The sequence below is a fragment of the Rhamphochromis longiceps genome, linkage group LG16, assembly GCF_057381845.1.
Source record: "Rhamphochromis longiceps isolate RC_006_pf linkage group LG16, R_longiceps_female_GT1.1, whole genome shotgun sequence".
NCBI lineage: Eukaryota > Metazoa > Chordata > Actinopteri > Cichliformes > Cichlidae > Rhamphochromis > Rhamphochromis longiceps.
Window position 1 is genome coordinate 35,110,452 of NC_140572.1, and position 27,524 is coordinate 35,137,975.

The 27,524-nt window shown below is 39.1% G+C and overlaps 1 protein-coding gene across 5 annotated transcripts in view; it reads right to left on the minus strand.

Annotated features, from left to right (window-relative positions):
• Nucleotides 1–23,559, minus strand: part of pcbp3 (poly(rC) binding protein 3) — a 101,504-nt gene extending 77,945 nt beyond the window's left edge. For all 5 annotated transcript variants that reach the window (XM_085384550.1, XM_085384547.1, XM_085384549.1 and 2 more), the window contains exon 1: nt 23,272–23,559. The gene's annotated coding sequence lies outside the window, so the exon portion shown is untranslated. The remainder of the gene's footprint in view (nt 1–23,271) is intronic.
• Nucleotides 23,560–27,524: the final 3,965 nt, after the last annotated feature.

Below are 27,524 nucleotides of genomic sequence, written 5' to 3' on the forward strand. Positions count from 1 at the left end.
ACTGGAGACATTGGACTAAAACATTTTATTTATTGGGACAATTTATAAATTTCAATTTTTGTCCAAAAGTAACATTTAAGCAAAGCACTTTTTAAAGTCCTCAGTCCGAGAGTATCGATCCTCGAATATTGCTAGTTATCATGAATAAGACTCTATCTGTGTTCTTGGATTTCTACTTGACTGCGCAGAGCTTCCACATCCCATTGATGGATTTGTTAGTGTGACCTCCATTTAAACGCAGGCATCGTTTTCATTTTGTTTTAAATATCCATTCTCTCACACTGCCACGGTGTGATTATGAGCCTGTGCAGCACCTGCACGTGGGCAAGGCCGTGTTTTTGTCTTGTGGATTATACGCCTGCATGAGTTGTAGGGAAGGGGCAAAAAGCAATTGGTGAGACTTCGACTGGAGATGGAATTGCCAGTTGTATATCTTAAAGCTGGACATATTTATGTCCGGAGAGGCTCGCCTTTCTGCCTGCTCATCACACAAACTGTCTGGTAGTCAACCGTGTGGTGTGTGGGGTTTCTGCTCGTTTCATGTGCAGTGTTGATAAGACGAGACCCACTGCATGCGCATACTTTTTACTGTATGCGATTACACATTTATTTGTTTGTGTTTGATGTAAATAAATTACAAATCCCCTAAATTCTAATGTAAGGTGGGAGAAGTTATTTCCTATCATTTATTTGCTAAATATTAAGTTTACATGTGTTTTACTGTGATGATAGAAGTATTGCCAGAATTGGTGAACATGAACTATAACCTTTTATTTTGTGATTTAAAAATAGATGCATAGTTTATACAATCTAACTATAGATGGTGTAAAAGATGGAAGTAGCCACTGTGAAATCCTGTTTTGAGACCTTGAGGTGAGAAGTTTGATGATTTCTTGGTGTTTTAAATTAGATGTGACAAGACTCAGCAAGACTCATGTCTGAGAGTCAAACTGTTAGAAGTGATTAGCAAAGGAGCATTCTCTGATTAATCCTCCTTACTGACACTTAAAGTTTACAAAATTATGTTTTATTCATTGTGATGTAAAATGAGAGTGTGGCTATAAAATCATCAGGAATGTGATCACTGAAGCCAGGACAGAGGACTGTGTTCCATTAAACTTCAACAGGACTGGAAGTCTTTTAGCAACCGCAGGCATCGCCCCCTGGTGGCTTTTAAAAATAATAAGTAGAGCAGGGCGATATGGCCAAAAATATTTATCACGATATATATTTGAAAATTTGCGATAACGATATAACCGACGATATAATTGATGCGAGACAAAATACAACTCCACAACATTACTAGCGCAAAAAGACAACCTTCCATTTATTTTCACTTAAACAAGAAGCTGGTTTTTATGTACATTAAAGCTTTATAAAAATTTAACAGTGCAAATGCAAATTCCTTGCTGAAAGTTTAACCAAAAGGCATTTCCAGTAGAAATGGGCTGACATATCCTGAGCATAACCATGTATAATATCCACTGAAGTTAAAAAGAGGTGCTTTGCAACATTAAACTGCAGTGTGCAGTACGCATTTTTCGGACCATAAGGTGCACGGGATTATAAGGCACATTAAGCGAAACAAAGCAGTCAGATAAATCAAACTTTATTAAACTCATTCTTCTTGCTTCCTCCACTTCTGTACCATTGATTCATTAATGTTGAATTCTCTGGCAGCTGCTCTATTCCCATGTTGTTGCAGTATATTAATGACTAACCTCGTATTGTGGATGGATTATCTCAGTTGTTCTCCTGACTGAAGTTTGGTCCGTTTACAGCATCCTGCCATGCGATTGCATTTGTCTCTAACCATGAAGAACCTTCACGTTAACTTTTATAAGTGGAAAAGTGTTAGTGTTCGTCCTCCAGCTTCACTGTTTATGTTATGCTAACATAGCTGTGTCGCTAGCGATCACGTAGCACATCATTATATACCAGCTAGCCCAACTTCAGTAACCCTACAAACGTCACTGCTGTTTAGTTTCCTGTCTTCATTTATGTTGGAAGTGATAGCAGAGCTGTACGTTTGATTTTTTTCAGAAATCTCTCCGTCAGAACATGCTATATCATGCTTAGGTAACTAGCGAAACTAGCGAGCTAACTTCCGCTAGCTTCCTGCTAACTTCTAACTCCGTTAAATGTAATAACTTTTGTTTTCATGGATGCCTGGAAGTTAAACTTTATAGTTACACCTGGTAAAGCAGCAATGCTGATCGTTTTATTAAAGATGAAAGAATTTAGACAGTTTTTAACTCTCAGTGATGCTGCAGTGTTGTTTGACCTGAAGAATACGGAGTTTAGGACCCAGATTACTCCCAGATTTAAGAGCATCTTAGTCCGACAAATATGACAATAACGACGGCCGCTTGCATGTTCTGCAAAAAAATGTGCTTTGTTGTGTATCTAACGGACAAACACCAAACCAGTTCCACATCACTGAAGTTGCACCATTTTTACAAACCAATTCTGGTTCATCTGTTTCACTCAACAATCGGCCATGTGCGTATGAAAACAAAGGCACTGCGCATGCGCGTTTTACTCCCATTCTATCGCGATATTTCATTTTCCTATCGTTGCCTAACATTATACCGGTATTACCGTGAACGGTATAATATGGCCCAGCCCTAATAATAAGTAATAAAGGTTTAAACCCTAAAGCATTTGCTCTACTTTTCCAACTTTAGAAGCTATGTCCATCTTTTGTACTGTCTGTGATTCTAACAAACACATTGAACAATGGTTACTGAGCTCATTTAGGCCAATTCCATTTTTAGATTGGAGAGAAAACGGTGCACAAAACCAGTATAAACATTCTACTTACTATCTCAACTGGTTATTCAGTTAAATAGAGAATGGTCCCACTGAAATCTCGTTAATCAGTCTAAAATAAGTGCAAATTAGGAAGAAAACAACCGCTGGACAACAAGAATCGGAGGCAAACTAAGAAAGACATACAAAATAAAGAATAGTGCACTTAGTCGAAACAGGCTATTATCAATATGAGGCAAAAATATTAACCTGGAGAAAGAGCAAACATGATAAATTCTGTCTTTGAAAAGATACAACACATGAAAACTTGCTACACAATTTTCAGAATTAGCATTTTTACATGTTAATACAGTTGCATCGTGCGTATGAAAATTTCAGTAAGGATGTTTTTTTTTTGTTCTAAAGTATTTAAAAAAAGATTTAATTGTGTGAGAGCGTATCAGACCATGAGGCCAACACATGAAACTAACTGCACCTCACTTTTAAAAAAACCCTGTCTTTATTAACTTCTTTTCATCTTTCCACAAAACGACAGTATTCACTGACATACGACTTGAATTAAAATCATATTTTTAAAAAAAGGATACAAAAAGGGAAGTTTGTGACAAAACCATATCGGTCCTAGAAAAGCACAGCTCCTTCTAACTATTCTATCACAATAGTGGCTTTGCTACAATAACCCAAATCCTTCAGTCACTCAGGTACGGTGTAACCCAGCAGTTCCACCTCTGTTGAAAAATGGCCAGTTTCAGTTGCAGATTTGTCGTCATTCGCTCCATTGTGTTGGACCTTTTTCAGTCTCTGTACCCACTGAGTTATGGATGGTGGTTCTGTTTTTTTCTAGTTTACAGTTATCATTTTCTTAGCAATCAGTATCAGTAGACTGTGCCTTTGGTCTGAGCTGTATGTCTCTGTTGGTGTAGCTCCCAAAAAAAGATCAGTGGCTCTAATGGAGAATTCACTGGTAAGATTTGATCAGTTTCTTCTTTGACCCGTAGCCAAAATCCTTGGATTACTGGGCAGTCCCAAAGATATGTGAGTGCTCCTGTTTTTCCACATTTTCTCCAACAGTTGGGTTCTTTCACATATGAAGAGATTGTGAGAGATTTTTTAGTTTCCAGTCAAATTCTTTCCATAGTTAGCTTTCAATTCCTTTATGACAAACTGTACACGACTCCTCCCGCACTTTATCAGCAGTTATAATATTTACTTTCCTATTTTTTTCCTTAATATTTGCAGTGTTCTGCATGTTTTCATTTGTAAGCCTTTTATATATAAATGAGAAATATTTTTTTAATTGGGTATTTTTCCACTATATTAATAAAGTAATCTTCTATACTGTTTATAATTTTATAAGCCTCACGTTTTAATATCTGTCTCGCATCCTGTCCTATTATATATTATATTTTCACCAAATTTGTTTTATTCCATAAATTTGCTGCAGTTCTTTCTGATTACTGTGTGTGCAGCAAAACAGAATCTTGATATATATAAAAGGGGAAGCCTGACCCTGAGATGTGAAAATGTGACTTGAGCGTCCACTTAATGAAGTCAAACTGCATAAAGGACAAATGCAGAGAGCAAACTGAGGCCTGTCAGGTTAATTTTATGGGCTGTTACGTTACTGTCTGATGAATTACGTTTCACAGCGGTTATTAGAATCAGTTCATCCTGTGTGACATCTGCATGAATGAGCACTGAGACACGGAGCTGGGAATACTAATGGCACATTTCTAAAAATGTTTTTGTTTGTTTTCTTCTGACACTTCCCTTGTCACTTTTGAAGACTAAGTTAAAAGGCATTTACCCACATATTTGTGCAGTGTGAAAGGTTTTTATCATGTGAAACAAATCACTGATTGTTTCATTTCAGATTTAAGCTTAGGACTGATGTGATGGAAGTATCTCTCTACAAAATGAAGGGGTCTCTTATCTGCAACGCATTTGGCGTACAATGTCTGCCATAAGCTGCTTTATTGTCTGCATGCAGATTAGTTATACACAGCTCCACCCACCTCTACAGGTAAATTCACAACCTGTGTGAGTGAATTTTGAGCACACTGATAGTTGTATACACGTGTATATAACTGCCCATGTGAAAAATGCTGCCATTTTTGTGTCAAAGCAAGTAAACAATCTATGTTCTGAACAGCCATGTTTTAATCTGACAATATGCACAAATTGAAAAGTTAATGTTTTCAAACCTCAAGTCCTGTTTTAAAAGTGAGTGTAGTGCCTCCAGCCAGCAGTTGGTGGTCACCCACAGATTGTTTCTTTTTTTGCAAGCTGCATAGAGGAATTGGGTCTTATCTGCTGCGACATGCAACTTGTTCAATAAATAAGTCTTGCCATCAATTAGTTCCTTGATCAGCAGTGAGTCAGGACCTGCTAGGTCAGTTTTATGAGTATTCCTTTGATTTACAGCCACGTCTGTTTTCTGCCTGACGGGATAGGTACCCTGCAAGCATCAGATCAAGTACCCTTGATCAGATTCTGCCACTGGTGTTTATTAATCTCTTGCCGTCTGTTTCTGAATGCTGATATTAGAACAGATAATTGTTGCTCATCCATCCAAGAAACTTTCATTTGAAAGTATATGGCTCAAGCAAGATATCTTTACTCATTTCCACTGAAGACTTAAACCCAATTTAATGTAAATCTTTTAAAGACATTATCAATATTTTTCTTCCTTTTTATCACTCTAATTATAGTTTAGCTTATTCCTCTGTGCTTTAGGAGTAATGTATTTCCCTGAGTAGAGGATATGAGCCTTATTAATCCTGCACACATCTTCAGGAGGAAAGAAGCTAACCACCTCTTTGCTCCACTTATGTCCAGCTCAAGTATTCATATCTTTCTTTCAAATATTTCTAATGAAAGAGAAATTAAAGTCTATAATTAGCCCTTTTAAGCTGTACAATGTATTCCACTCGTCCTGGCGTTTGACGTATCCAAGAAAAAAAGTTAGGTCTTATGGCTCTATTATGTTGGGGGGTGTCTGAACAAGGTTTGGTCCAGTTGTTCCCCTTTAGGTCCAGCATAGTCGTGTCATGTTGGGGGTGTCTGTTGTGACCAGGGGGCAGTATCAGAATAAAATTGAGTAAATGAAAATATGCACTGTTCTTCTTTGCTTCTAAAAGCAAGTCTCTCCACTCTGTAACTATCTTGAAACACACCAATTTTTCTCTGTTTCTCCTTTAATTTACCCCCTGCTATGGAAAAGACAAAAAGGCAACTTATTTATTATTTATTTCTTCACCTTTACTACAGTTAAGACTGATTGACATTGCAGCTCTTCACCATGAGTGTAGACAGAGATTTTGCCAAAACAAACCACAGAGACACCAGAAAAACTGAGACATTTAAAATACCTCCATCCAGGTAAACATGGATATATTTAAAGAAACTAACAAAGGCTAAGCTTAACCAGCTACAAGCCACCAGCCCCAGCATGAGCGCTGGTATGAACACGGGTTCAAAGCAGTTTCAAGGAAAATTATGGAATTGATTAAAAAAGAGAAAAGAGTTGACATCCAGTTATCTTTAAAAATTATATGCACATTATTTTGAGTTGTTTAAGTGAGAGAAGCTGTTGCAACTTAGTGTAGTTTGTGGGATTTGTAATGTGTAATAGTTTGTTTTATTATGGATATAAAAAATAGAATTTAGTTGCCATCAATTATAGTTCACAGAAAGAACTGTTGTCTCTTATCGTCCTGTTCATGCCAACTTTATAACCAGTGAGCTTTCCCCTAGATTGTGCAGTCTCCCCTGGACAAAAAGCTGTTGCCTTTTTGGAGCACTGCCCACAAGTGCATCTCCATAGCCTTTAGACTCCCTAAAGTCTCACAGTACCTCCTACAGAAACAAATACAAATGAGGGGCCACGTCTCACATTAGTCATGGAGAGTCTGTAGTTTTTCAGAGTGACCTTTATCCTTTGATAAAATGGTCTCTTCCAGCATGAGCCACCATCCTTAGGGCACTGAAAATGTATCCAGAACTCAACTCAACCGAACACCTGCGAGAGATTTTGGACTCCTGCGGGAATAACTTTTGGAAGAACTGTGTCCATCCCTTCAGCATAGTTCCAAAGATGAGGCTTTTTGAAGCTGGTGTGGTGGCACTTGGTGTCACAACGCCTACTAAGATGTGTTATACAGATTTTCCTTTAATTTGTCACCTGTTTGTACACAAAGACGTAGTCAGCCAAATATGTTTCATGCATCATGAGACACACCCCCTTTTGTGTGTGGAAATTGTGCAGCTGTTTTTTCCCTTACTAGTACAATTTTTTTTGAGCAGATGAAAACTGCCAGCGTTAATAAATCTGATAAATTACCAGTTGCAAACTGTTGACCAGTCACTTTCTCTGACAGGGTGTATTACCTGAGTTTCTCCTTTCCATAAAGATGGATTGCATATGGTGCTTGATTGCTCCCTACGGTGGTAAATTACAGATTTAATAATGCTGAACTAACTGAGCATTCTCATCTCAATTGAATTTTCTCAGTTAGGAGCCAGTTACTCAGTTTCTCAGCTGTTCAGTTTCTCCTTTGCTCAAACACAAGCAAAGATATAAGCAGATGTACACAAAGGAGCTATTATTTTTGGAATAAAATTACTATCATTACTATAATTGCTTCCTTGAATAATAAATAGAGCCTGACTGACATGTTGTTGTGCTGAATACAGTATGATGTTTACCCCTGTGGGTAATGATCAAAGGAATGCCCTATTATGATCCCTCTTCATGAGATGCATACAGTATCATCCTAGCATTGAAAAGAAAAATCTCTAACATGTTATTTTCGGCCTTATTTTACTTAGGTTTTTTTTTTTTTTTTTTTTTTTTTCTACAAGGCCTGGTAGTCCATGTAGGCTCAAAGCCACAAGGACATTCAGTTTCTAACCTATATCAGACCTTCGATTTTTGAAAATGTAAAACATTCATACCAGCATTGATCACATATTTTACTAATTGCATATCAAATTGCACAAGGTGTGCAGGATTGTTGTGACCAACCATTGCCCTGACTCAAAAGGTTAGCATCATAAGTCATCATCGTACATTCCAACAATCCATATAACAAAAGATTCCATAGTTAAAAGGTAAAACAGTATATAAATTATATAGGCAGATAAAAATGTGTTTACATATTTTATCCAAAGTATATCAAAAAATGTCTTAATAAGCTGCACTACCTTATTTGAGGTGCCCCTGTATATTTAGCAATTATTATAGGGGATGAAAGTACTCCTGGTGACCCATAAATAAAGACTCAGTGAAGTAAAATTGACTTTTGACCCCCTGTGGTGTTCTGACCCTGCAGCTGAGAACCCTGTTGCTAAATGGTCGCTAGAATCAGATACAAGTCTGTTTGATCCAACCACATTAATGAGGTCACTGGCTAACAAGACCTTTTGATGGCACTTGGAACTCTGAGGAAAACACAAATTAATGGAGCCAGACATCAAATGTAAAAATCATCCAGTCTTATTTCTGTTTTTTGTACCAGTGAGCTGATGTTACAAGTTTGGATGTGCAGATTTGCAGTGATTAAAATACTGTAGTTGTCCTATTTGTGGTCTAGGGAGATTTCAATATGTGACTGCCCCTGTGCTTATACACATCTCAATATCCTTTGCAGCCTAGTGTAGACCAATTCTGTACTGCTGAAAGAGGCAGTCATGTGTGTGCTAATAATGTGTGTTTATATCTGGAATAAAAACAATTCTATTTATATTGTACCACTGAGAACTAAGTTTTAGAATCCTTTGATACCGGTGCAAATGCTAAATGCTAAGTTCAATCAAATGCCCATTAGGGATAAAAAAACAAAACAGGACAAATCTAAAGTTGTGTAAGGCCATACGTTTTACAAAACCTAATACAAAAAAGCAACAATATTGTCAACTTAATAAATGACAAGCAATTAAAAAAAACAAAAAAAACAACAAACACACATACATAATTGCAATAATTTGAGAAAATGTTGCACAGGGATATAAAATTGTCTTAAAATTACAGTTAAAAAAAAAAAGAAAATTGAGCCAGACAGGTCATTTGAAAACCGAGGGATCCTGATGTCAAACCATAGCTACCTTAGATTTGACACTTTGAAACAGACAGGAGTGCCTTGGAGGATTTAAAGCTTCAAATGTTTCACACAGGGTCCACATTTCTACCATGTTGTTTAGGACAAGCGCTAGAAGAGCTCTAAACTGATCAGTAAAACCAATAACACACCTCGATGCTGCATTTTGAACTACCATTTCATTTATTCCAGAAAGTTAGAAATGGCACATCAGTTCAATTCTGGTCATTAATCTTATTAAAACGAAGGACTGGACAACTTTTCTAAGGTCAGGTTCAAAGTTTAGTGCTAGATCTAATTCGGTCGGTGTGTATGAATAAAACAAGGCAATTTTGAATTTCAAGGTATTAGGTTAAAGAAAATTTTGTTATATCCAACTGTCAGCATCATTAAGACAAGCAGTAAAGCCTTTAGGGTTGTGTATATGTCCTCTTTATATTATGGGTGTGCTATCTGTGCAAGCAAGGCAGGCACTGCTTGCCCAGTAAAGTCTAAACATACACAACAATCACAACATATCAAACACATCAATCTCTCTCCTTGCATTTCCAAATGATGGTATCTCCATTAAAGGAACTCATATTGTTTGTTTGCATCAGTCTTGTAAATTAGTGACATGTGACTGTATTTGGCTATTGATTCTAGAAGGTTGAGCACCAGTCGCTGAATCTATAATTGATGCAATTTTCCTGTACATGGCCCCTCCTGTGTCCCACTCACAAGCATTTTTTTTAGCTGTGCAACATGATTAAACCTGTGAAAAGCCTTCAGAAAGAGAGATAAAATTTGGGTCATGAATGACAGCACGAAGGAGTATAGAAAGGTGCAAGATGCAGGAGACTGCACAAAAAAGACAAGCAGCACAAAATCATGAAATGGTGTGTTTGGCTCATTGGTGTGTTAAACAGGCACTGACTGTGCTTGTCTTTCCGTTTGTGTGTCAGGGGAATATCCTGTGTTGTTAAGCAGCATTTGACATCCTCACACCTTCATCACAGAGCCTTCCCTTAATATCGAGATGGCACCAAAGCTCTTTGATGTCCCAGTATGTAACCACTTAATCCCAAAGAGGGAGGGAGGAAATTTATGTTTCTGAACTTGTACACACAAAGACAAGTAGTTTTATAGTGGTAGCTTGGGATTTCACACTGATAATTTAAAAAAGTTTACAGAGAAATTACAGAGTGTGTGCTTGTCATTGCATGGGCTATCAATGACGTCACACAGCTCCGTTTTACAGGACGACAAAAGCAAATTAGCCAGTGGATCAAGTTTTGTTAAATCTGGGCGCACGGAGATCACACCCTGCTGTTTAAATAATCTGCTTCCGCTTTGGATTTCCCTGCAGGGAAGAAGACTGTAGCTCCACTCATATCAAGCTGTGCAAAATTTAAAAAGAACATCAAGAGGATGTTCTTATAGTTTTTGTGCCAGATTTGGCGTCACAATGTCAACCAACAGAGAGGTAAATGTAGTAGAAGAGCTGTGTCTGTTAGTTAAAGAAAAGCTGACTGAAGCGTTAAGACAGTGAACGACAAGTCTCCCTTATTGCCGCTGTTATTATGTGCCGTGCTAAAACAGATGCCGTGTGTCTCAAAGAGCATTGTGAAATGTCATGTCTCTTCTGTCATGAGGTGACATAGCAAACGGGAGATTAGAGGATGAGTTAGTGAGCATAGAAGAAAGCAAAGAGAACAAGGCAGGAGAGGGAGTGCTGGTTCAGTGTATGAGTAGTTGCAGTTTCAGTATTCCATTGAATGAATAATAGAGGAAGAAGGGAGGGTTAAGAGCATTTCCTCTTAATGTGGAAAGAAGGGAAAGACAGAAGGGAAAGCATCTACACTAAGGCATGTATGTTTGTTAGGTTTTGCAGGAGTTACTGCACACTTAAAGCATTATTTCAGAGCAACAAAGCATTCAAATGTCAACCCTGATCGTACATGATCGAATTCTTAAATGTGTCTCCTGGAGGATGTCTGGAATTTTTACTGATTAATGAATTAGGTTGTACACGTAGAGAGGTGGAAAATCGCGGCCTTGGCTAATAAGATTTGAAGCTTTCCTCTTTCAGACCTACCCCTATTTCATCATTCCTCCTCTTCCCATCAAACCCACTAGCTAAGATGCTGAGTATACGCCAGTGGCAGCAACCCGGAGAACAGTTTTTCAAGCTCCTGAAGCGGTCTTGCTTCCTTTTTTTTTTTCTTTCTTTCTTTTTCCCCCCTCTGCTTAAGCTCACTTGGCTGAGTTCTCGCTGACTTAGCAGCTTCTTCTGCGGATGCTTCTGGAGCTGCACACAGAAGTGTGTATGTGTGTTTTTATATATATATATATATACACCTATGTATTAAAAAAGAATAAATAAAGACAGCATTGGGAAAAAGTGTGTCAGGGAAACGGAAAACACTGCTATACCATTATTTTCCCCTTGCAGGTCAAGGATAAGAGACAAACATGAAACACCATGCTCAATCATCTTTATGTTAGTGTTGTTTCTGAGTCCTAGGTCTCTGAATTATACTTGTATTACTTTTCTATGTGGTTTTAATTTTATCAGCAATACTCTTACTCTAGTTGATTTTACTCGATTTTGACAGTTGTCCTATATTTAATCTTATTTTAAATGTTGTTGATAGCACACCTACAATACACTTTGTAATGGCTGTTAAAAGTAGTATGCGAATAGGATGCCACACACACTCACACACCATTTTATTAACTATTAGTTCTATTGAAATGCTTGTTGATGCACTCAGGCTTCAGACTCCTAAACTCTAAATGGTCGGTGTCCAAGGATTTTCTTCTTTCTTTTTCTTGTATGTGTAAGACTTCAAACAGGGAGGATATTTAGTGTGATTTAAACTGTTGTTTATGATCCTGTGTATACTACATCATTACCTGAGAGTGACTTGTTAATAAGACCCCTGCTGTTTATAATTAAGTTTTAAGCAATTAGCTTTTTTTTTCTTATTAATTAATTTTTTTCAATGCTGTGCCACCTCAGGTTAATGATTCAATGTTAACAGTATGTCGAACATAACACTGTCGAATCCCCCCTTCAGCTCCCTGACCACTTACTCTGAGGGGTGGAGCTTCAGCTGGGTGCAGACAAAGTGCATGCTACAAGATTTCCGTCCACTGAAGCGAGAATTTGCAGAATCAGGGAGTCCAATATTTAGACAGTCTTACCAACTTCCAACAAGTTTGCTTGGAGAAATGCTTCCTTGCTTTAAAAAGCTTTAGATGAAGCATCTCTGGTAATTCCAGTCTACAGTGTAGCAGTCAAGTGCATTCTCAGCCTTCACAACAAATAAATAAGACGGGAAAAGTTGACTGTCTGAGCCATGGACGCCAATCCGAATGACAGTCTCTTCTGCAGCAGTCTCCCTTAAAGTGTTATGCTCAAACAAGTACCCAGTTGAGCCCATTTAGTTCATATTTGCCTCTTTAGAAACAGGCAAAAACATCTGCCCGCCACTGTCACTATGGGGGAAAATATGAATTGCTTATTTGCTGTGAGAGGGGCTTGAAATGAAAATAGCCACTCAGTCAATGTCTCTCTTATTTTTGTCCTTCAAACTCACACGGTGAGAAAATCTAGTGTAACCACTGAACAAATCATGCTGCAGTTTATTTTGTACTCCATCCTAGTTTTGGTTTTAGCTTCCAACAGTTATGAAAACAAGATATGCAAAGATTACATGTCTTGTCTTGTGCTATAAAACAAATGCATCCCATTTTTATACAGTGATGTGCCTTTGCCCCTTGCATAAAACCCAGAGTCACCTAGCACCTAGGCCAGCTGGAGCTGAGATGACTGAAAGACTATATCTGTAGGGGAGTGTGTGGAAGAATCATTAATGGTTGCCTGCTGCTACTTTTGTCTCTGGATTGCAGAGGGTCACACTAGGAATATACCCAGCATGTGCCTTTGACGTTGCCTTTGCGTTACAATTAGTTTCATCTTTCAAGTCACACCAAGAGTGTGTTAGAAGTGGAGCGTTAATTCTCCACTTGGTCTTTTATTTTGAAATTGGTCTTGATTCTCTGTGCTGTTCTCGTGTCTGACTTCCTGCCTCTTCATCTGCTCTGGGCAGCTTCTGTAAAAAAAAAAAAACCCCACCCCAAACTATTTTGATCAGCTTGAGAGGATGTGTCAGATCCTCATTATTCCTGGGTGGTGGAGATTGAGCAGTTAAAGTTGATTTCTATTTCCCATCATTGCCCTTTACCACCTAAGTTTCTCTTTCACCCCCACCCCCCATCTGCCACCCTGAGGTGGGACAGGTGTCAAAAATACTCCATAATAAAGGCCATCCCTTTTTTCTCATTTATTTATTTTTCTTTCATTAGAATTTTATTTAAAGTTCAGGAAAATATCCTATAAGTTGAGAAGCAACAACATAATGAAATTTGTTTAATAATAATCAAGATTACTAATACAAAAAAAAAAAAATCAAAGATTATTAATCAGCAGCTCTGCTACCCAGGATTTATGCACAGCTCTTGAAGTTGTTTTTTTACACCTGTACAAATCCACGACATCGGCTGAATCACTGGCCTCCACAGTGTCTGTTCAGGCCTCGGCCTCCAGCTGGGGCCAATCTGTTGGTCAGGTGTGGCTCAGCGGTAGCAGCCATGGCCTTGCCAGCAAGCTGAGAGTGCACACAGCACAAATACAGAAAGGAACACTGCTTACACTGCAGTGCAACACACAGCATAAAATCCACACTGTATTCTGGTGGCAATTCATTGTTCTTCAAATGTTTCTTTTTAATCTTGAAGGGCATCTAAATAGAAACAGGAACATTATTCTCTGAGTTGACAGAAATCAGAGTGTTTCCCATCACTGTAACTGAACTGGGGCAGTGATGTGGAAAGTACAATTCATCTACAAAAACAAAACAGAAATGATCAAAGACGTACATTGGACGACTGATCTTTTTTGTTTTTAACTGATGTCTTAACCTCACAATGTTGCCATAGACAAGCTCTGATAATGTGTTAAACCCCACAGGAGAAACACTCGAGCCTGGCTCCTGTTAGCCAGTTGCACATAAAAAGTAGTGAGCGGACCCAACATTGGCTGGATTATGTCTAAATAAAGCCTTGCACTGTATGAATCACTGTGTCACTGATCCCCTCTGCTTCCCAGACAACAGGTTTGCCTTCTGCAAGCTGTCACTGGCTTTCCACTCTTTCAACTGAAGAATAAAAGAGAGGAGAAACCGAGACTGTGTGAGGGAGAGAGGGGAGTTGACGTTCATCAGTCGAGTGCCGTGGCTTAGCCTAAGAGGCTTGAATAATCAGTATGCTAAGCTGTCAGGGTGTGCGCTCGCACCTACCACACGCTTACTAACTCCTGGGTGCTTTTTAATCAAGCAAAAATGCTGAGAGGCAGTGGCGAGTGCCAGGAGCCCAGGCTAAGAGATGAGCTTTAGAATATCTGTTACACTTTCTCCTGACATTACCAGACGTGCATTTTCACTGTAAGCTGCAGACACGTCTGTTTTTTTTCTTTCCTTTTTTCTTTAAAGAGGACACAGTCATTTTCTCCAGTCCTTTACTCCATGTGAGTCATCATATTCAGTGTAGCTGCCTTGTAGCGCGATTCATGTGTGCGTTCTACAAATGGCTTTCACATTTACTGTGAATGAAGGCAATCTGTGTAGTTTCTAGTCTATTGTTCTCATTTTTTTCATGACCTACTGCACTACAGGAGACCCTGGTGCAGAGCGCAGTTACAGCATTGCTCAACTGTGACAGTCTAATTTAGATTATGAACCCAGACGTTATCTACTGCCTTGGATTGGACAAAATCAAAGGCAACTGTGGAAAAACTAAAATACACCCTTACTGCCACAGGAAATAAGGGGGTGGGTAGAATGTAGGTGATGCTTGGGCTTGATTAATTGATCATCAACACGTGTGAGCACCTTCATAAAAGCTCAAGTTTTGGCAATTGTGTGTTAACACAATGGCAAGGTCTTAAAGGTAAAGGTCTTAAAGAAGCAATTGTTGCTTCCAGAACAGTTGTAAAGCCATTTCCAAACAATTTGAGGTCCGTCATTCTACAGTGAGAAAGGTTCTTCACAAGTTGAAAACATTAAAGATGGCAATTTCACCCCAAGATGTGAAATGCTCAGGGAAATTTTAAAAAAGGCTGAGGGCTACATCTCCGACTCTATGGGCCTCAGCTAGCATGTTAAATGTTAAACTTATTGACTGTACAATTAGAAACAGACTGAACAAGTATCCCTTGTTTGGAAGGAAGCCTCTCGTCTCTACAAAAGAATATGGCAGCACTGTTTAGGTTTTAGCAGCTGCATCTAAACGATCACAGGACTTTTGGAGCATTATCCTTTGGACAGACAAGAACAAAGTAGAGATGTTTGGCCATAATGCACAGAGGTACATTTGGAGAAAGCCAAACATAGCATATCAGCTCACAGACCCATCAGGAACATATTCTGTTAAATCTGTTCCTCTTGGGCAGAAACGCATAACAAATCTAAGGTATGTATACGTTTTCTGCCCACAACATGCTACCTAAGCATTAAAGAAAATTCCTAACATGTCTACTTGGATTGGAAACCACCTTTCCTCTCAAATGGCCAATACAAACACAGACTTGTGTTGTGTAATTCAGGAAGTTCAGACACATAATTTCAGCTTTTAGTTGATGTTAGCTTCGATGTCTGAATGCTTTGTTTCTGCGGTTCACTGACAGTCCAGTGTGCAGCAACTAATTTAGACCTGAACGCTGTATAAGAGCTCTTGAGCTGTGTGACAAACTGTTATTGCATAGCACAAACCATGAAGAATAATAGTGCTGTTGTTGCAAGACCATTTATAAGATCGAGACTTTAGCTTTGCAGAGCAGTGACTAACATACAACTATGTTGGCCACTGTTTGATCAGTTTCGTGCCTTTTGGAAAAGTATCTTTAAAAAAGCTAAATTATATACAACATATTTTTATGTTGCAGGGATAAAAAAAAAATGTATATAATATATATATATATATATATATATATATATATATATATATATATATATATATATATATATATAAATAAAAAAACGTGTGTGTGCATAATACTGATTATGTTGTTTCTTATAGCAAACAACAGAATGTTTAGTGTCTTGCTTGCTTCTGACACATTTCAGACTTGGATGAAGCAAGAAATGGCAGACTGCAAGCCAGCTGCTCATTCAGAAGAACAGTGAGGGGTTGGGGTTACACAAACTTTTTAACCAACCATTGATTATTTATTTCCATCCATCCATATTCTTAACTGCCTATCTTACTTATTGGTGCCTGAAGGGCTGGATTCTATTCCAGCTGGCATAGTGTGACTCATAGGAAGAGTTTTGACAATTTTCTTTGTCAAAAGTGGATAAAATCTGACTGATTTGAAAAGCTGTAAGACTGTTAATTGTAGAGGAGTTTTGAAAAATTTAGGATCTTAGTCTTTACACTAATTTATTATAGAGTTGGGTAAAAAGACTGCAATTCATCATTTAGTCTGTGCTGTTTAGGTCATTAGAAGAACAATTATGATAATAATAATAATAATGATACTAGTAGATGAATAAATAGTAGCTTAATTAAATTCACACACAATGACCTAGGTGCATACCATATAGCAGTGAGGTGAATTTTGAGGTCAAACGCCAAAAATAAAATTAATAGCACCGGTTTTGGGCTGTTGTCATGAGGCTGATGATTCTCTGGAGGGTGGGGCAGGAGTGGTTGGAAATTCTGAGTCAGTGGGTGGGTGTGTGGATTTAAAAAAGTCCTCTGAATAATTGATTGTTACATGTGAGAGACACCAATAAGGTATGCACAGTGTTCCTCTGTCACAATCTGGGTCACAGTATGTGACTGCATCAGCAGGTGTAAACTGTCGATGTTGAAATGGTGAGAGCAGCTGATATTGGTATGACATGGATGGAATTACAGGAAAATTGGACACTCAATTTCTTCTTTAGCACTACTCAAACTCTATCAATCTTATATTCCATTGTGCTTGTTTCTTCCAGGTCATTTTTTTAAATTTCCCGTGAGAAATCTTAATATCAGTGTTCCCATGAGCAATTGGAATATTTAATTCATTTGAAGCTGTCACAGCTTTGCTGTTGTTTTAACTGAGAAAACAATAAATCTGCATAGAAGTGCTTGTTCTTTTAAATAGAAAAGTAATGAGTAACTGCACTCGTATTCAAAGCATAAAATGGACCTTTCAACACATGTCAGACACGGTAATAAATGAACACAGTGGAGCTCTAATCTAATTAAGAAAAAACCTAAAAACAGAGGAGCACAAGGCTAATTCTGACACAACCCTCCACTCTGGGTTTGTGCATAGCTCTTTAATCACTACAGTCCGCTTTACTCCAAGCCAACAATAATATTTTCTTGTCACTTCACCACTGCCCGTATTAGCGAGTATAAAAATAGTACACGGGGCAGAGGGGCTGCCTATTTATGACCATACTTCACCACCCATAGCGATGCAAGGAAAGCAGCGGGGAAGGCTAAAGCTCTGTTCCTGCCTCACCTTTTGCTTCTTAACCCTCAGCAGCCTCTTCCATTTCGCCCCCTCCCTACTCTCCATCCTCCCTGATTGATCTCAAAAACCTTCGCTAGCTTAAATTACATCAGCCAGTGGCTTTTGCGCGGAGACAGAACGGCCCTCGGGTTTCATAGATCATAATTCTCTCCAATAGCTTCAACTTTTAAGAGATGCCATGTTCAATTTCAGCAGTGCCTCACACCCATCCATTGCTTTGAATTATGACACCTGATAGATTGTTTAAGTTTATGGCCCAGCTCAGTGACAGAGAAATGCTTACAAATCAACTGGTCTAAAGGCAGGAGTGAAATGTAAAAAAACAGACGGTGGCCTCAGGAGTGCCCACTGGTTTGTTTGCACAGTTCCTATGCAAGTGTTTTATCAACTACCCAGGGTATAATTTCTCTAAATGCCCATTGGTTGCTGTACCGCTTGATGCTCTCAACCACTCGAGCTAGAATGAAAAAATATATATACTTTCATGCATCTGACCAACTGCTAATTTGAATTAAGTGCAAGGGTCTTTTCAATGTGGTTGAAGTTGTTTTATTCATTTTTAGTTGTCTGATGTATGAAAGCACTGTAATGTATCTTAAAAAATATGGCATGCCTAAGCACAGCTGCCTCAAAGAGCCTGTTAAGTTCTGACTGCCTCAGTCGCTGTTTTTTGCTCCCAACATCATCAACAGTGATGAATGGTAGCTTAGAAATGTATTCCACTAATCACTGATATCAACAAAGAACTGATTTCAGTATTTTGCTAACGGTAACGTTGGCAAGGAAGCAAGCTAGCTAAAGTTAGCCATCTAGCAGCTTCACTAAGTATCACAGAGTTTTTGCAACACCCTATAATTATGGCGGGTACACCCCAAATTAAAGGTGTATTGGTTAATTATACAGTATGGAAAATGGTTTTAAATTTTCTGTCCTGCTCATGTGAGTGGCATTGATGCACAGTGGCTTTAAATGTTTGTGACACCAAGACCATTAGTTGTTCATTACAAAATGTCGTTTTTTTTCCTGTAAACATGCAACACAGGTGACTAGATGATTGGTTTGGTTTGTCTAATAGTGTGACTGTAGTAGTGAAGCACATTTTAATTTCATTTTCATTACTGTTGCTCAAACCACATGAACCTCGTCTGCTGTACTTGGAGTCAGTTGGTTTGTATAATACATGGAAAATTAACCTTTTTTCAAATTAAATTTTGGGTTCCTCCAATTATGAAAACAAGATAATTGAAATAGCTGCCACAAATTGTTTCATGATAATTTCCTTGTGTGTTCTATAAAACCGACACCCCCATTCCTTTTACAACAGTACCCATTCCTAAAAGTCCAAAATCACTCCCACCAGCCTGCGTCAGGCTCAGTTCAGTCTGCACTGAATGATTGACTGTTGAGTCACAGTTGCAGGAAATCATGGTTCCAGAATAGAATATAAAAGAATATATACAGTAAATGCAACGTGTTCTTAAAGTTAATGAGCACCCCTGTTAAATATCATGATCATTTTTGCCGTAGATGAGCAGCTTTAGGCTTTTTTTATTGTAGGTCATCTGATTTGGTATATGTACCAGTTTGACAGTTGATTTAGGAGAACTAAACCACTTTGGCTTCAGTCCATACGTACACACCAGGTTTGTGTTGGCAAGAGAAAAATTTAAAGACACACTTGTATTTATATGTATGCCAAATATCATGTGCAGAGTATGGACATGGCATTATACCTGCAGCTATTTTATATTTTTATTTTATTTCATTTTATTTTTCTGTGTCATCATTCCACAAACACCTAGGTTCCCTCCACTGCTAGAAGAAATTCTACGATTTTCTAGGAATTTTCTGGATTATTTGTTGTTTTTTTTTACCCAGTTTTTTTTAAATTTACCTACACATTGAATTTATTATTTACGGAACGCTTCATTAAAATACCAAACAAACAACCAAGAACCCTGATGATTTTTCTGGGTTTTTTTTTTTTTTGGTTTTTAATAGTGTGGATTTATCCTGAAAGTGTAGTTTACAGAACAAGACCTTAATCTTATGCTATTAGATGATTGAATGTAAACAGCATGCCACATGTGTACACATTTTAATCCTTAAGGCTGTCATTTTATGGTGTTAAATCACATCCACAAAAAGGGAGGGTTCAGGGTTTGAGAGGTGGGGTTGAAATGCCACTTGAAAAGCAAAGATGAAGTAAAAATGACTTTCCATGTTATTCATATGCTGTAATCAATCTTTATTATGGAAATATATACACTAGTCCTCAGTTAGTTTATCATTTATTAGCTCAAAGGGAAGAACTCCACAGTGTAAAGACAGGAATTCTTTGTCAGGCCTTTTGTTCGTGTCCGTTTGCTCTCCTTTACTGCATGACAGCATCCAGTGAGTGTCACAGGTCTTTTTCACACTGAGCCAGTCCCCACACAGGCAGCTCCCACCACACTGTGCACTGGGCCAGGCCAGTGGGAGATCCGGAATGGCTCAAAAGGGCCAAGCCACAAAGGGCCAGCTGCTTGCATTGCATTGGCTTTACATAGGAGGAAGTACTGGATACATGTGATGCATCTTTTTCCAGTGCAGTTATTAGATTTGGAAAATTAGGGGAAATGAACAAGCTCTATTAACACATTTTGCACCCCTTTAATAGATCTCTGCTCAGCTTTAATCAGTCTTTATTTTGTAAAAACAATTCCTGCCTGTTCACATTTCATTTGCTGCTCTTTCAGCACTTCATTTGTGTGTTTTGCTCAAGTCAAACCTCCACAAACACCTAGTGCCCTAAACTGACAGCTGTGGCATTCTGTGAAGTGAAGGTATAAAACTGCCATGACACGGTGAGCAACACTCGTTGTCTGCATTAAATACACGCAGCTCAGCTTAAGCATAAAGTGGTGGTGGCTTATAAAGCCACGCAAGTGCGCAAGCAGGCGTGTGCAAACACATCACAGGGGTTCATAAATATCTCATTCTTCTAGGGATGTTGCATATGCATTCTTATGAGAGCTTACGGTGCAAGAGCGCAGTAAGTGCATTAAATATAGCTGCACGGGAGCTCCTGGGCTCATGAGAGAGTTGTGTCCATAAGAAGGAAAACAAGGCCACTTTTATTTCATGTACCTATAGTCCTTTTAGGTTTGCTTTGAGGTGTATGTTTTTTACTTACAGTAGAATTACTGTCTGAATTCATGAATATAAGTTGTGATTCACTAAATGCAGCTGACTATTTGATGAAAACGGTGCATTCACAATGATGGCGTTTACTGGTCAGACCTACATCTTTTATTCCAACTTTTGCCATTTTGTTTAATTTCCGTTTAGGCCGTCGTCTGTTTTTCAGATGCTCCTTTGAGCAGTCACCACAGCCTCCCTGTCACCCTGTCCCTTGCATCCTCTTGTGTCTTTCATTTAATTGTCTGTCAATGATTTGGAAAACAATAAATCACTTTTTTTTGCTGCTATACTCTTTTGCTGGTTTTGCACCCCTTTCCTTTACAGAGGTCTGTTTTTTAAGCCTCTCTAAATCTCCAAACTCACTAAAAATTGTCTTTATCTTGATATAAAAGAGAAGCTTTCGTCAATGGGATTCATCTAACCGACGTCAGGTAGCGTCTGTAGGTGACCCCGTGGAAGCATTAACGTCTGCACCTGCAAGGGTCTGCCATCAACTCCACTTTATGGTGCTCAACTGAGGTATTGGTTGATTGTCAGCGTGGCCTTTTGGTATGGTGCAGGTATCCTCAGGCGCATGAATCTGCTGCTACCTGAGCCCATAATTGCCTCTGTCATTGCCACCTGGAGATGTCCCACAGTAGAGGATGCGGGGCAGCAGTTTGCCCTAGCAATGTCAAAAGCACCCGCTAGCCTGGTCCCAACTCGGTACTGGATGACCATGTCCCCACCCCCACCATAGCGTTTTTTTGCCCCCATAATGTCTTTAGGAATGTCTCCATATAAAAGGCACATTTTAAGTTTAATAAATGGATGTTTATCAAGTTAAGGACTAATTGAGTTAATCAAGATTACACTTATTGATTAGAACTTTCACCATAGTAGCTCTACAACATTATTAAGCCTAAGATTTCGTTACTGAATAACAATTAATTGTTTGGATTAATGAAAGACAGAAGAGAGTCAGCATCTTGGCCACAGCCAGCTGAGCTTCTGCTGTGCACTGGTGCAAACACACACCAGCACGTTCCTTCATTCTTAATTTACACTTCCTAATAAACTAACAGCCTGACACTTGAAGAAATGAGTATGAGCATGCAGTCGGCAGCATCATAAATCCTCTCTACACTGACATATTTGTAGTCAAAAACACCGTAAAGATGCCAAATCAAAGTACTGCTCACAGTTACAGATTTCTGTGTTTTCTTTCTGTTCTTGTTTGTCACTAACGATGCTGCTCTCCCCTGAGGCGGCCCTATTGGGACGACTGACGCTCCCACAAGGCTTTGTCACAGATGCTCTTTTTGTCTAAATTAGAAAATGATTATCACAGAGAGAAAGGTCAAACTGTCTGCAAGACACAATGAGCTCTTTTTAAGTTAAAAGTCACAGGCAGGCTTAGTATGATTGCATTATGGAAATATAATGTGAATATACATGCAAATGATGGTGTTTTTAACTTCTCACATAGGAAAATGTGAACATGTAAATAAACTATGCAAAGTTGAAAGTGGTGTGTAAGAAACGGGCATTTTTAATTGCCATGTTGCATTTAGCAGAGAGATTGATAATAAAAATCGTTTCAGCTCTTCACACCTGTAACTCTGCATATAAGAGGAGGTTTTTCGGTGGAGTGAAAACACAAGTTAAATTAGTATTATGCATTCTACCTGCGCCTCAAAAACCACCCTCAAAACCCCACATGGGAAGCAGCAGCTGATGTTGTTGTAAGGTCCAATTTTCAGAAATGATTGAGTGGCTTTAAAATCTCTTGGCTGGCAGTATTGATGTCTAAAGCACTTTAGCTGTATCTCTGTCTCAGTCACAAATACACACACACACACAGACATATACACACTCCACTTCCCCTTCCTGGTGAAGTACAGGATGTGCGGCTCAAGAACTAAGCAGTTTTTTCTCCTCCTCTGCTGTTGCCAGGAATGCTTTATGGGCCATGTTAATATTGGACTTCTCTGGGTAGAAAGATTACTTGATTCAATCAAGCAAGTCGCTGCCTTGTAAAGTCATTACACTTTGTGCAATGTCATGTGTTCTGGAGCCAGCGGACGGACCCGTGTTCTGCTAGGAAGTGGCCTAGCGAAAGCATGTGTGCCTTGCACGTCAGCAGCTATAAATAGCCATCACCAACTAACATAAACACTTTTCAGAAATCAATTAGAGATGCCTTTTCCGCTACCAAAATACAGCATGCTGTCCTTGTCAATTTGTGCTCCGGGGCAGACTTCAAAATAAAAGAAAAAAAGAAAAGACTTCTCAGTGAATTTGCACGTGGTTAAAGCTGGAGGGTATGAGATTGCAAAAGACAAAAGGGGAGGAGATGCAGCGATTGCAGGGTAGAGAAGGAGGAGGAAGTTGATATCAAAGCAGAATATCAGTGCAAGAACAAAAATATGGTGACCTCACTGATAGCATCTCCGTGTCACTTTTCTAAGGGGAAAGAAGTGCTGCAGGGAAAACTTGTAATATGCGTATAGATAAGGCAAAGAAGACAGAAAAAGGTGAGAAGAGAACAGAAAAGAGCGGCAGTTTTAGAGGTGCTTTAGGTGAGTGAAGAAGAAAAAGAAGAGGAGAGGGCAGCAAGTACTTTTTCCAGCTCAGTGCAGACTGAGAAAAGCAGACTCTTACCTGCTCAGAGGTTGTGGCTGGTGGGACGGAGAAGTGAGGAGAGTCAAAGGGTCCCGGGGTGGTCTGGGTGGTAGGGGGTCTCGGTCCGGCTCGAAGCGGGGCTGGAGGGTGGTCCAGGAGAGGGGAGGAAGGATGGAGTGACAGGGAGCAGGGAGACGGGGAGGCTAAAGGGGGGAGAATAAACGCCGCTTGCCTCTCCCTCCCTTTCTCTCTCTCTCTTTATCTCTTTTCTCCTTCCAACATACACACACACACAAACACACACGCGCTCGGAGGCAGACTCCAAAAGCCCGAGTCACTCAGATAATAGACAGAGAAAGAGTCTTTACATTTACAAGCTCTGCCACAGGGGGAGGATGGGGTGAGCTCCCCTCCCACTCTCCTCCAGGCAGCCAATGGCAGGTGGCAGAGAGGTGTCCAGCCAGCCAATGAAAGCAGAGGCAGCCGGTGCCTTACCCCAGCCAATAAGTGCAGTAGCTCATATCCAGTTGGAATAATTACAATATGGAAGGAGTCATGAAAGGCTTCCCTTCTGAAGGACAGAACAGGCGTCACACTCCTGCCACAGAGTGTGATTTAGGGCTGCCACAGACATTAGAGTGATTAGATTCTGGGCCAATCATCCCAGCACCATACCACTGCTGCTTGACAGTAAAAACTAAAGAGGGTTCTAGTTCACTGGAGTTTGAGAATTAGTCATTCACACACACAAAAAAGCATAAGCACTCATGTGTTTATATTCACAGGCTGTCACATGCAAACCTTATGAATTGTCATGTGTCACGCTCTGTACCTTTAACGCTGAACATCTACAGGCTCGTCAACTATGAGCGGAGAATAAGAACCGAGTGTGAAATTTCATCAGGCACCTTTGCTCTCACGCTCACTGAGGACCATACCTCACTTCCACAACTCTTATTTTATTTCCTCCCTCTCAATCGATGGCTCCGGCAGGCAGCGGGCATAATAAATGATCAATGGTGAGCGGTCAGGTTGAGGAATGAGAGGCACATCACCAATTCAGGAAACAAAGGAAACACCAGTTATACTATTACATCAAAAAAACAGAAAAGTGGTTGTTCTTTTAGTCAGCACATTTTGATGACTTGCTGAAAAGTAGATTTTTTTTTTTTTTTTTTAAGAATTCTCAAGGGCCGCCAGCTGTGGAGGATGCAGGGTTTGAAACGGCGCTATGAAACCCAGCACTTTCCTCACTTGGTTCACAATTAACAATACCCTGATATCCTTTTGAAAAAAGAACATTCCTCAAGGAAAATGATACTCCCATTTTCTTAACTGCTGTTCTGAGTTCTGCTACAGTCTATCCCAGCATCCATTGGATAAGAAGTGAGTATAGAGTGGAGAGACCGGCAGTTGATCAGACAGACGCCTTAAATCACACTCGCACCGTGTAAATGTTTCCAGTAACCAAACGTGTGCATGCCTGTCATGACGAACAGCCCACAACTTTCTAGCACAAAGGAAAACATAGGGATGATACGTGAAATAGAAACATGAATAGTGATAAATAAACCCATAAATACCATAAATGATCTGCATAGCTACTGGGTCTGAAAAGTGAACCTGCATTCTTTCTCCTAGCCAGCAGGAGGCAAATTCTTTGGTTGCCAAAATACTTACACTGTGTTCCTTTAGTAAATTTTAGATCCACAGGCTGATATTATATTAGATGTTTGAATATTTATCTGTATCAGCTTTTAGAAGAGTTGGTAAATGCAAAATGTAAAGGTAAAGAAGAGATGGGAGAAACACCCTTCAGCCATGAAGTGTTGACATTGTGTAGTAGCCACAAACGCAACAACTAGTTGGTCAGAGTGTAGTCAGGTGGAGCGTAAGCACATAAATAATTAACTGCACATAAAAAATGTTAGGAAAATGCTGAAATATCAGAAATTTAGATTTTTAAATCACCAAATATTGTTATAGGTCTAAAAGTCCTATATTGGTTGGGCTCGAGTAATTTCTGCTGAAAATTAGTCAAAAAATAAGAGTATCTATGATATTCTCATTGGCTGTCTTGTCTTTCATCATATTTGATTCCAAAACAACACGATGCGCACAAAAGCTTTAGGCTTATAAAGTGTCCTCACAAACCAGTGGCTGAGAGCATGGTGGATAAACCAGTTTTCATACATATATATGGAATTACTGATTATTTTCATCACACTAAACTGAAATTGCGGAACTCAACTCAGAGAACCTCTTTATGAGACTTGCACAACAATGAGATGGTAATTTGGACCATTCCTTCATTCTCTTCATCAGTATTTTTGGGATGTCTTGATTCAGTGGTTCTTTTTAGGTCATATGACAAGATCTCAGGCAAAATCCTTCTGGAAGAAAGTTGTGCTGGAGCTGTATGATTCAACTTTCCTTTAATATGGAGAAATTTGGTGAAACTGCTGAAGATTTGACTGCTTGTCCTGTAAAATTCCTTCAGCCGCATTTTAAGTAAGATTCCAGTCTGTCTCATAAACACCCTTATCTTCTTTTGGTGTTGTTCCTGGTGAAAACTATTTGCATACTGTTTAAAGATCCACATCAGAGTCGCCTTTAGTAGAAATTTTTGTTATTTATAGGTCAAAGCTGCCCAGTCCCCGAGGCAGTGAAGCAGCCGCAAACCAGAAGTTGATTTCCGTTTGTTCTCCTGAAAAGCTGGCTTTGGTTCACGCTTTATTTACAGTTACCAACCGGTGCTGTCTTTGTATCTCCTTTCCAAAGCACATTAATGCCTGGGGCACGGTTTACCCTAGGTTTCCATGCGTAGAATTAATCAGTGATCTTATATGTTGCAATGTGTATGTATTTTTAGATGGTACCCTGACCTTGTGCATGCATATTCCCCTCCGGGAGAAGGTAAATTACGAATACATTTACAAAACACACTCTCAGTCCAATTAGCATAATTGTTCAAAAACAGTGGCGACCAGATAAAGTTGATAAATTAGACGTGCTTTGGGCCAGTTTACCCACCATGTTCTCAGTATTAGAGCGGCTAAGTGTGTGATCAAAGTGCCATGAAAGAAAGTGCAGTCAGATATGGCAAAGAACAAGTTGCATTTTTCTATTGTGTAGTGTTCTTTTACATTATTGCTACTATTTTAAATAATTGTAATTTAAACACACATGACATTTTGATCAATTTCAGTTCAAGCTGATATTTTGTCAGGTGTGAAGTGAGTTTTGCATTTTCTTCTTTCTAACCGCGGGAAATGGGGACTTGGTGTTAATACCAATGTTTGCAATGTGTTTTGTGCCTTTTGCAATTTTGCAAAAAGATAATAATTACTTATGAGAAGAAAAGTTAAGAAACGTTGCACCTTTTTTCCATTGGAAAATTTCATCCTGTAAGCTGTCGTGCTTGGAAGATGGAAGCTCGCTGAAAGAACAATGAACAAAGCATGATTATTAAAGGCACACTGATTGTTAGAAATAATACCACCTGAGTTTGCCTTACTCCAGGATTAAGCAGCTGGTGAGTGCAGTTAGTGCAGTGATCTTTCACAAAAGTGCCAGCAACTTGTTCGTGTTTGGAAAAGGCCAACAAGATTCAGACAAGCCATCTCAGTGCACACAAATCTTTTCATGCTCTGGGTTTTTTGGTACCTTTTATTTAATTTTCTTCAGCTCTGTGAGCATGACTGAAGCTGTTCACCAATCACCAGACGCCAATCTGCTTCCTGTGCAACGATCCACCCCTGTGGAGAACCACCATGGTGCTCAGTTTCACCTTCAGGGATGGTTCCTGTGAGGAATAGCTCAATAATTACTCAAGCATTGTTTTTAATTGATTCTTACGTGGCTGAAATTTCTTTTCCTCCTCTGTTTTAGTCGTTCCTTTTTGTGTTCCATTTCTTATATAAAAGTTATGTTTTCATCCTTTTTTTAAAATGTCTGAAACGTAACTCACTTAAATGCCTGGGCTTTGTCTTTGTGGTTTTTCCAAATGTTAAAATGCGTCATGTAAAAAAAGAAAAATGTTATTTGGTTAATCATGACCTTCACCTCACTGTTCTTTCATTTATTTTTTTAAACACATGATTTGATAAATCAAGTATTTTTCTTTTTTAGTATTTTGAGATCAACACTTTTGCATTTGTAGCAAATGGCGTGCTCCAAGGCTGATTTTGTCTTTTTTTTCTCCTGAGGACGGGGGGTCATCATGGACCAATCTGAGTTTTACACCACTTGTAGATATATTTGGAAATCTATTTAAATCCCTTGGCAAGCTC